The sequence below is a fragment of the Montipora capricornis genome, chromosome 3 (genome assembly GCF_036669925.1).
Source record: "Montipora capricornis isolate CH-2021 chromosome 3, ASM3666992v2, whole genome shotgun sequence".
NCBI lineage: Eukaryota > Metazoa > Cnidaria > Anthozoa > Scleractinia > Acroporidae > Montipora > Montipora capricornis.
This window is the reverse complement of record NC_090885.1, coordinates 64,258,412-64,265,911: the sequence shown is the minus strand read 5'-3', so window position 1 is coordinate 64,265,911 and position 7,500 is coordinate 64,258,412. Positions and strand designations below refer to the sequence as shown.

The following is a 7,500-nucleotide window of genomic DNA, read 5'->3' as shown; positions in this document are numbered from 1 at the left end:
ACTCTTATTTTCTCTAGCCTTGCCGATGTTGTAACTGAGCATTTCTGTGTACGTGACAATATTTGGACACGGAATAAGAGTACTCAAGGCCTTTTCTTTAAAATCTGGATCTGGGCCAGAACAAACCTAGTTTTGTTCTATGCTCCGTTTTTTTAAAAACTTGTTTCATATCTAGTCCGCGGCCAGTCCGCGTTTTGTAGCCGGCCCGCAGTCCGTTTTTATACCTGGTCCTCATTTTATACCCGGTCCACAGTCCGCAGTCCGCAGTCCGCAGTCCGCGGTCCTTATTTTATACTGACCGCCTATTTTCATTCTTCCGATTATACGATTGTCACGGTTTGCGTCCCACAAAACACAACCCCTAATAACGGAAACAACACAAGACCACAGTAAAACTCAATTATTACTCGAAGGAGTTTGCGCCCGAACGCCCGAACGAACACAACGCAAGAAAAAGAACACACTAAATTGATACTCGATTATTACACGTTCTAAAAGAGTTGCGCCCGATCAATATGTCCGGCTGCCAGATATCTAGACACGGCCACGATCATTTCCGAGAAGGAAGAAGCAGGCAAACAAAGATTTAACGATACAACACCTTCGAAGAGACCGATCTCTCACTTAAAATGCAGTAACAAACTTTCTTACCTTCTGTTAGATAGCTTTCGCTCACAACAGCTCGGACCTTCAGTTCACTCCTTCTCTTCGCAATGGTCATGCCATTCTGCCATTCTGACCAGCGGACTTGAGAGAAGGGAGAGGACGTCATGTTTGCAACTCTGTCCATGAGGAAACACGTAGACTGGTGAGGGGACGCAAGAGAGTAATACTATTTTGCTTGATCACTAGTCGTCTTGTGTTTCGGATTTGCATTTTTTCGGATTTGCATCTCGATTCATTTTTCTCTCGATTCAATTTAATTTCTTTATTCACGCTATTCTCAGTATTTACAGTAACAAATATCTCATTTAGAAAGAAGCAGATATCGAGCTAGGGAAAAATACGTTATCCTCTCAAAGAAACTGATCGCTGTTGCTATTGTACCAGGGGCACCCAACGGGAATATAGTTCAAAACCACTTAAACATAGCATTGTTTAAACGTATTTTAGTATTTAAACGGTAGATATAGGCATATTTTTATCCCCTATTTTTTTTTTATCTGTTCGGATCTCCTAGCTGAAAGTTTAGTGATCTGAAAATTCTAGGGATCAAAATTAACCTTTTCGAAAATTTCAGCCAGGAAAAAGGCTCCCGAAAATTCTAGGTGACCTTTTAAGGTAAAATCCGTTATAAAATGGGCAATTATACCATTTTTTCAGATGTTTGAAAATCCTAGGACAGGCAGGCAAGCAAGAAATTTTACAACAGATGTTCCGAAATTCTAGATCTCAAATCGTCTTCCGAACAGATATTTTCCAAAAATTTGACGTTGGGTGCCCCTGATTGTACGGACGGTGTACAAAGTCATGACTTTTTACAGACGGGTCTCAGCGTTTGACACCATCGAGTGCGAATGATCATGGCATGAGGCTGAAATTTCCCTTGCTTTTTTGAAAAACAAAATTACAACATTAAGAAACGATTTAGAATACAATTTGATGCTAAAGTTTGACGCAAATGCACCTATCAACGGCCATAATCTAGAGGGCAGAGGGGCCCCAGTCAAGGGAGGGGACTTTGCAAAGGGCTCAGCCAAATATTTCAATTTCCCTCTGATAGATGGGGCCCCAGAGCAAGCAAAGTCAAGAAATTGCCCCTCCTAGAGAGGTATAAGACTATCATAATTAACAACAATGAAGAGGCCTCGCGTGTGACCTGTTCTGTTGTAAAGCACGCAGGAAGCGGATAGAGCACGAAAGAAATGTAGGGGAAACTTGAGATGTAGTCCGCGAGTGTATTCCCTATTTCTCGAAACACATCACAGGCGAGGCTTCTTTATTTTTTTTTCTAATTGCCGCACGCATTCGGCTAAATTTTTGCAAAACTTTATTTTCTTAATCCTACGAGTGGCATCAGCTGTGCATCTGTACACGAAGATTAATTGGAAGACACTTTACTACACTTTGTTTCAGGGTTCCCCAGAGTTCTTCTCTCCCTCAGTCAAGAGAAGCTCTGGGGGTCGAGATTGGCCATGTTGCCGAAACAAACCACAAAGGAGTTGGATGAGCCCGCATTCTTGTGTTCGGCGGCTGCAATTCCATGCATGCAAACAACTTGAAATGACTCAGAGTTTCTCTTTACTAAGTACTTCGATGTTACCCTGGTGCGAGGTGTTAGAGAACAAATCTCCCTGATTTTTCCCAACCCCCAGGTAAGATTCTCGTTCAAATCTCCCTATAAGACCCTATAACGAATGTAATTAGCCCGGGGTCCCCCCACTTTCCCCAGGGAATGGCTGATGATCTTGTAGTCTTGGAGGTCGACGAGCGCAGTCACATTATCGTGAAGACAAGATTTCTGCTCGTAAAAGGATGTGAGACTTGACATGCTTCGGTTTGTTTAACAGCCGACAGAGAAGAACTAGCAAGTGGGATGGGATACTTCCACTTTCACAGCTTCGGGAACTACATTGTTCAGAACCCAATTTGTTATAGGACTATCAAGAACGGTTTTACGTTCAATTCGGCCATTTGTTTATGCTGGTACCTAAAATACTAACTGTATTTTTCACATACGGTTATTCCAGATTTGGCTTATAAACTTCTTGGCCAATTTAATTGCAAGAATGGCAAAAAAGTCACGGTAGTAGTATATTAACAACAAATGTAACTTTCAACGGTAAACAAAAATAATACACTAATCATCCATTAATTGCGGTTCTAAGTATGCAACAACTACTCCTTATACTGTATGGTAGCTTTTTTCGTCTGATAGGAATTGGGATTACCAGATTTTACGGGACTGTCGAAACTGATGAAGTTGATTGACTATATTTGGGTCGACTGCTAATTCCAAAAGTGTTTTTGTTGTAAGAAATCATGATCTGATGTCGTGGGAAATGGATTTCTCAGGTCAGAGACTTTGGCATTAGTCTACTGATAGGAATGAACGGAGCCGGTATGGCGATGACTTTTCTCAGTTCTCGAGCGAAAAAACAAATCTTAATTCGATCGTTCCGTTCTCATATGATGGAAATCACAAGGTATAGCGCAAACATTGCAGTCCGTTTTCAACTGAACACATCTTGTTTACAAAAATTAAATTTAAAGATATCTCGTTAGAATGAAGAAACCAAACGCTGAAAAAAAAAAAAAAAAGCTCAGTCTTGGTCTTGCTTCCCCTGTGAAACGCTAGGTACATCACTGTGCATTTCTAAGCACACACCCACAAAAAACCGTTAGTACTAGCAGGAATGCAAAACGAAAGCTTCGGATATATGGCATCTCATATGGCACCTTTTTACCTTTTAATTTAATCATAAACAAGATAACTTCAACCACAATCAGTCATTGCCATTTTAAAGCAATTTAAACAAAGTTTCTTGACATTAAAAGACACCAAAGGCGCCTCAACTTGACGACTCCTCAAATGTCATGTGATGTTCGTAGTGCACAAGAAGAAGCTCCTTGCTGCTCAACTCCTCCTGGCAAAGCCAACAGATGCGTTTTTTCAGCCTGGTTTGAATGATGTTCTCGTCTGGTGCAGCGATGATGGATTTCAACTTCAAGTTCTTTTGTACTTGCAGAACTTTCTTGTGCTATTTCAAGTTTCCGGAGACTTTTTTTCTGTTGCTATCGCCTCGTGGATCCACAGCTACTTTGACAATGTTATGACGAAATTCATGATCAATAACAGGACAGACGCATGAAAAACTGACATCAATTTGTTATATTTTATAGTGGAAGTGCAGTTTGCTATCAAGTTAGTTCACAGGCACCCCACTTTTAATAATTGAAAGAAACATGATTTTAAGACCCCCAAGTGGCAGGAGGCAACCAGTTGGCTATTTACAAAGCGTGGTAGAGTTGAATCCGGGACAACTGGAAACAAATTCAAACAAGAGCCTAGAACATGATTTGAACCCCAGGGCAACCGCATGCTAAAACCAACGTCACCCCTAATCACTGGACCACGCCACCTCCCATATGCAACCTGCAACCTGCAATCTGCTGCCTGCAAATAACACCAACCGTAAAGGAAAGTTGTAGACTGCGTTGGATTAATTCTATCGTGCTTGATGGATGATTCTTTGGTGATGAAATGAATTACCTTTTTCAGGTTTATTTCATATCTCCATTCAATTTAATGTGTTTATTCACACTTAATCAAATCACAGGTAATATCACAGGATTCCAATCCTGTTGAAGCAACCTGAACTTTTCAGGTGTCCACAAGAGACAATTGCTCAAATTGTCCATATAAGTGAGAGTATGTCATTTTTCCTTTACCTTTTTCGTACTAGTCTATCTACTATCCTCAATGTATCTACTATAGAAAAGATCATTTAGAGAAAGAAAAAAAAAAATGTTATCCTCAAAGAAATTGATTGCTGGTGTACTGTATCCAAAGTAGCATGGATGTTCAGGTTTAACACCATCGAGTGCAAGCAGAAGCCCATAAACAGGAGGATACAACTCCAACACAACAATCTCGGACAAAACCTGTTGAGACAAAAGAACATTTTTGGTACTCCAACAAGTTATCCAAATATACCGCTTAAAACCTACCCTTTTCCCTCCCCCCCAACCTCAATATTGATTTATCTTGGTCAGAAATATACTGTAGAACATATGACGATACTCAGCAACATTGACTAGGAGGGGGGGGGGGAGGGGAGTGGGAAGGGGAGAGTAAGTAGGCATGTTTAAAAATGAAGGCGAATTTGTGTTACTGTCTCAACAGTTTTTGTCCGAGATTGTAGGTCTATACATGTAACGCCATTTTCACAAATCAAGCTTTCTTTAGACAAGTTCTCAAATAAAAGTTTGGTTCTTAAATAAGATTCTCAATCCGATGGGTAATGATTTATCCTGCAAGACTTATGATTAGCTGGAAAGGTCTGGCTTTTGCGGGAAAACCAATCTAAAAATATTTCGGTCTGTTAAAAGCGGCGTTGCACAAATACAATGAAGTTGTATGCTTCTAGTCGTGGGCTAAAAGTTTAAATAACATTTGCTATTGAAGTTTATTAAAACGGAAGACCTAAGATTAAGTTATGAAAGTCTCTCTCTGTCTATCAATTAGATGTATTAAAATTAAATCTGGTTACTCAACAACAAATAATTGTATTTCTCCAAAAACTATTACGAAGCATATTCTAAAATATAGAAGGTATTGATTCCAAAATCTTTGACGCCAAGAACTGATTAGAGGATTCTTTGCCTGAAGAAATTGAATAAAGATTGCTAACTAATCTCTTATTTACTTTTTTTGCTAACATGAGGTATCCAATCAAGAGCAGGTGGTCCCGCGGATTGTCGGAGTGGTCCTGGTGGCAAGGGTCATCGTCCTAACCGAGAGATTACGGTCATCATTGTGGTTGTGGTGGTCACTCGCACGCAGTCATTGTGGCTATGGATGATCATCATGCATAGTGCCCGTGGTACTCCAGATGTTTACGGTGGTCCCGGTAGTCATGGTAGCCACGTTGTTCCCAGTGCTCACGACAATCGTGGTAGTCACGGTCGTTATAGTGGTGAAGATTGTAATGGTGATCATGGTTGTAATATGTCCATTGTCATAGGTCATTCTTAATGAGAGCAAACCGAGGTCGCTTTCCTGCAATTCTTTTGGTATTTGCGTTTGTTAGCCAAAATGAAATACCTAATGAGAAACCTACCTTGGAATAAAATCCAAAAACACAAGTAGGTTAAAGCTTTTAGGTCATTTTGATTGACGTTTACCATCAAGCATTGGGGACTAGTCTTGCATTTTATTGCAAAATAATAAACAATTATTGGATGAGGTTGAGCATGATATCATAATTATCAAAACCGAGGTCTGTGTTTATCTGCCGAAGCTGAAGGCTGACAGACGCATGAAAACTGACATCAATTTGTTTTTTACAATAACAAAAGGCTGAGGGTTAAAACAAAGTCAAAGCACGAGAAAAACGCGAGACAAAAATGCAAGAAAATTCAATTTTATTCAATCTGACGTAACCAAATTCATAAGTTGCCTCACTCCCTTATTGGCTAATGAAAAAAAAAGGAGACTTTCTATTGCTTAAAAAGTGACAGATCGACGTTATCCCAAAAGTTTGCTTAAATTAAACTCTTCGAACACATAAATTATAAATTTGTGTGTCTGTCCGCTTATTGACCATAAAAATTAGCCAATGATCCCGCGAGAATTTTGCAGTCATTGTAAAAAATGCTGTTTACAGATGGCTAGAATTACAACCTGCAGATTACATCTCTTCTCTGAGTGCAATTGCGTGTTACAATGCAACCGGAAGAGAAAGCGACAAGAGAAAGAGAAGAGAAAGAAAGTCCTTGGAAAGCCCACTCTCTAAAAAACATTGTTAGGGAACTTTTTAGCAATAGCGATCTCTTTTAGAATGATGAGTCTTTCATGCAGAAGCAAAAGGAAAGTCCGGAAACAAGCTCATCCTCCCATGAAGGACGAATACAGTGATTTAGTGTCTGCCCATTAGCCGCCCTAACGTGGCAACGATGTAAGCAGTTTACTTAATTTAACAAGATCTGTTCTCGTGTTTTTTCATACCATCAAGACTAGGCTATGAGAGACTAAGAGGGTGGAGCGATCACTGTTTTTAGGCCATCCTCGTTATAAGCTCGCTTGAGTGGGTAATAGACCTTATTCCAAAATGGCCGTCATTTAATATTCTTTTGTTTTTTTTTCAAATTAGCCCTTGATGCTTCGTTCTTGAGCTGAAAATTCAAAGACTATTTTGGCCTTGAACGAGGCATCAAGGTCTAATTTCCATAAAAACAAAAGAATATCTAAATGGCGGCCATTCTGGAATAAGGTGTATATTTTTGTGTAAAATCTTGTACAGAAACATTTAAAGCTTTACTTCTTGGGTGCCAGCACTTTTTGCATTCCACCTGGTAACTACCTTCAAATATATTGATCTAACTCCTAACTCAAGTTTCATTCTTTTAACATTTTCTTACTAACATAACTACATTTTCTCTACTAACCTCCAACAACGCAGTGGTAAAGCATCCGAATTACACGTAATAATCGGATATTCCCCGACCGTCTATCGAAGTAATTAAAGTGCATGCACCACCGACTTGTGAAGGTATTTAAGTACTCGAAAGTAGTCAACCCTAAAAGGAGGTTCCTTTAAGGAACCTCCTTTTATGGTTGACTACTTTCGAGTTATATTTAATAAATATAAGTTCATTTGGTGGCAATGCACACTTGACCTTAAATAGTGTGAGAGAAGAAGCTCCTCGCTGCAGAATTTCTCTTGGCAAAGCCAACAGCTGTAATTTTCACCAAAATTTCCTTTTGGCTTACGTTTGTAACGCTTTTCTCTAGCATGGACTCTTTCATGTGTCCTTAAATTACTTGAAACGGTAAAG

General features: G+C 39.6%; 1 protein-coding gene across 1 annotated transcript in view; it reads right to left on the bottom strand.

The window, feature by feature from the left end:
* The window catches only part of LOC138040710 (zinc finger protein 585A-like), a 45,907-nt gene that overhangs the window by 24,321 nt on the left and 14,086 nt on the right, over positions 1-7,500 (bottom strand). The window lies entirely within an intron of this gene.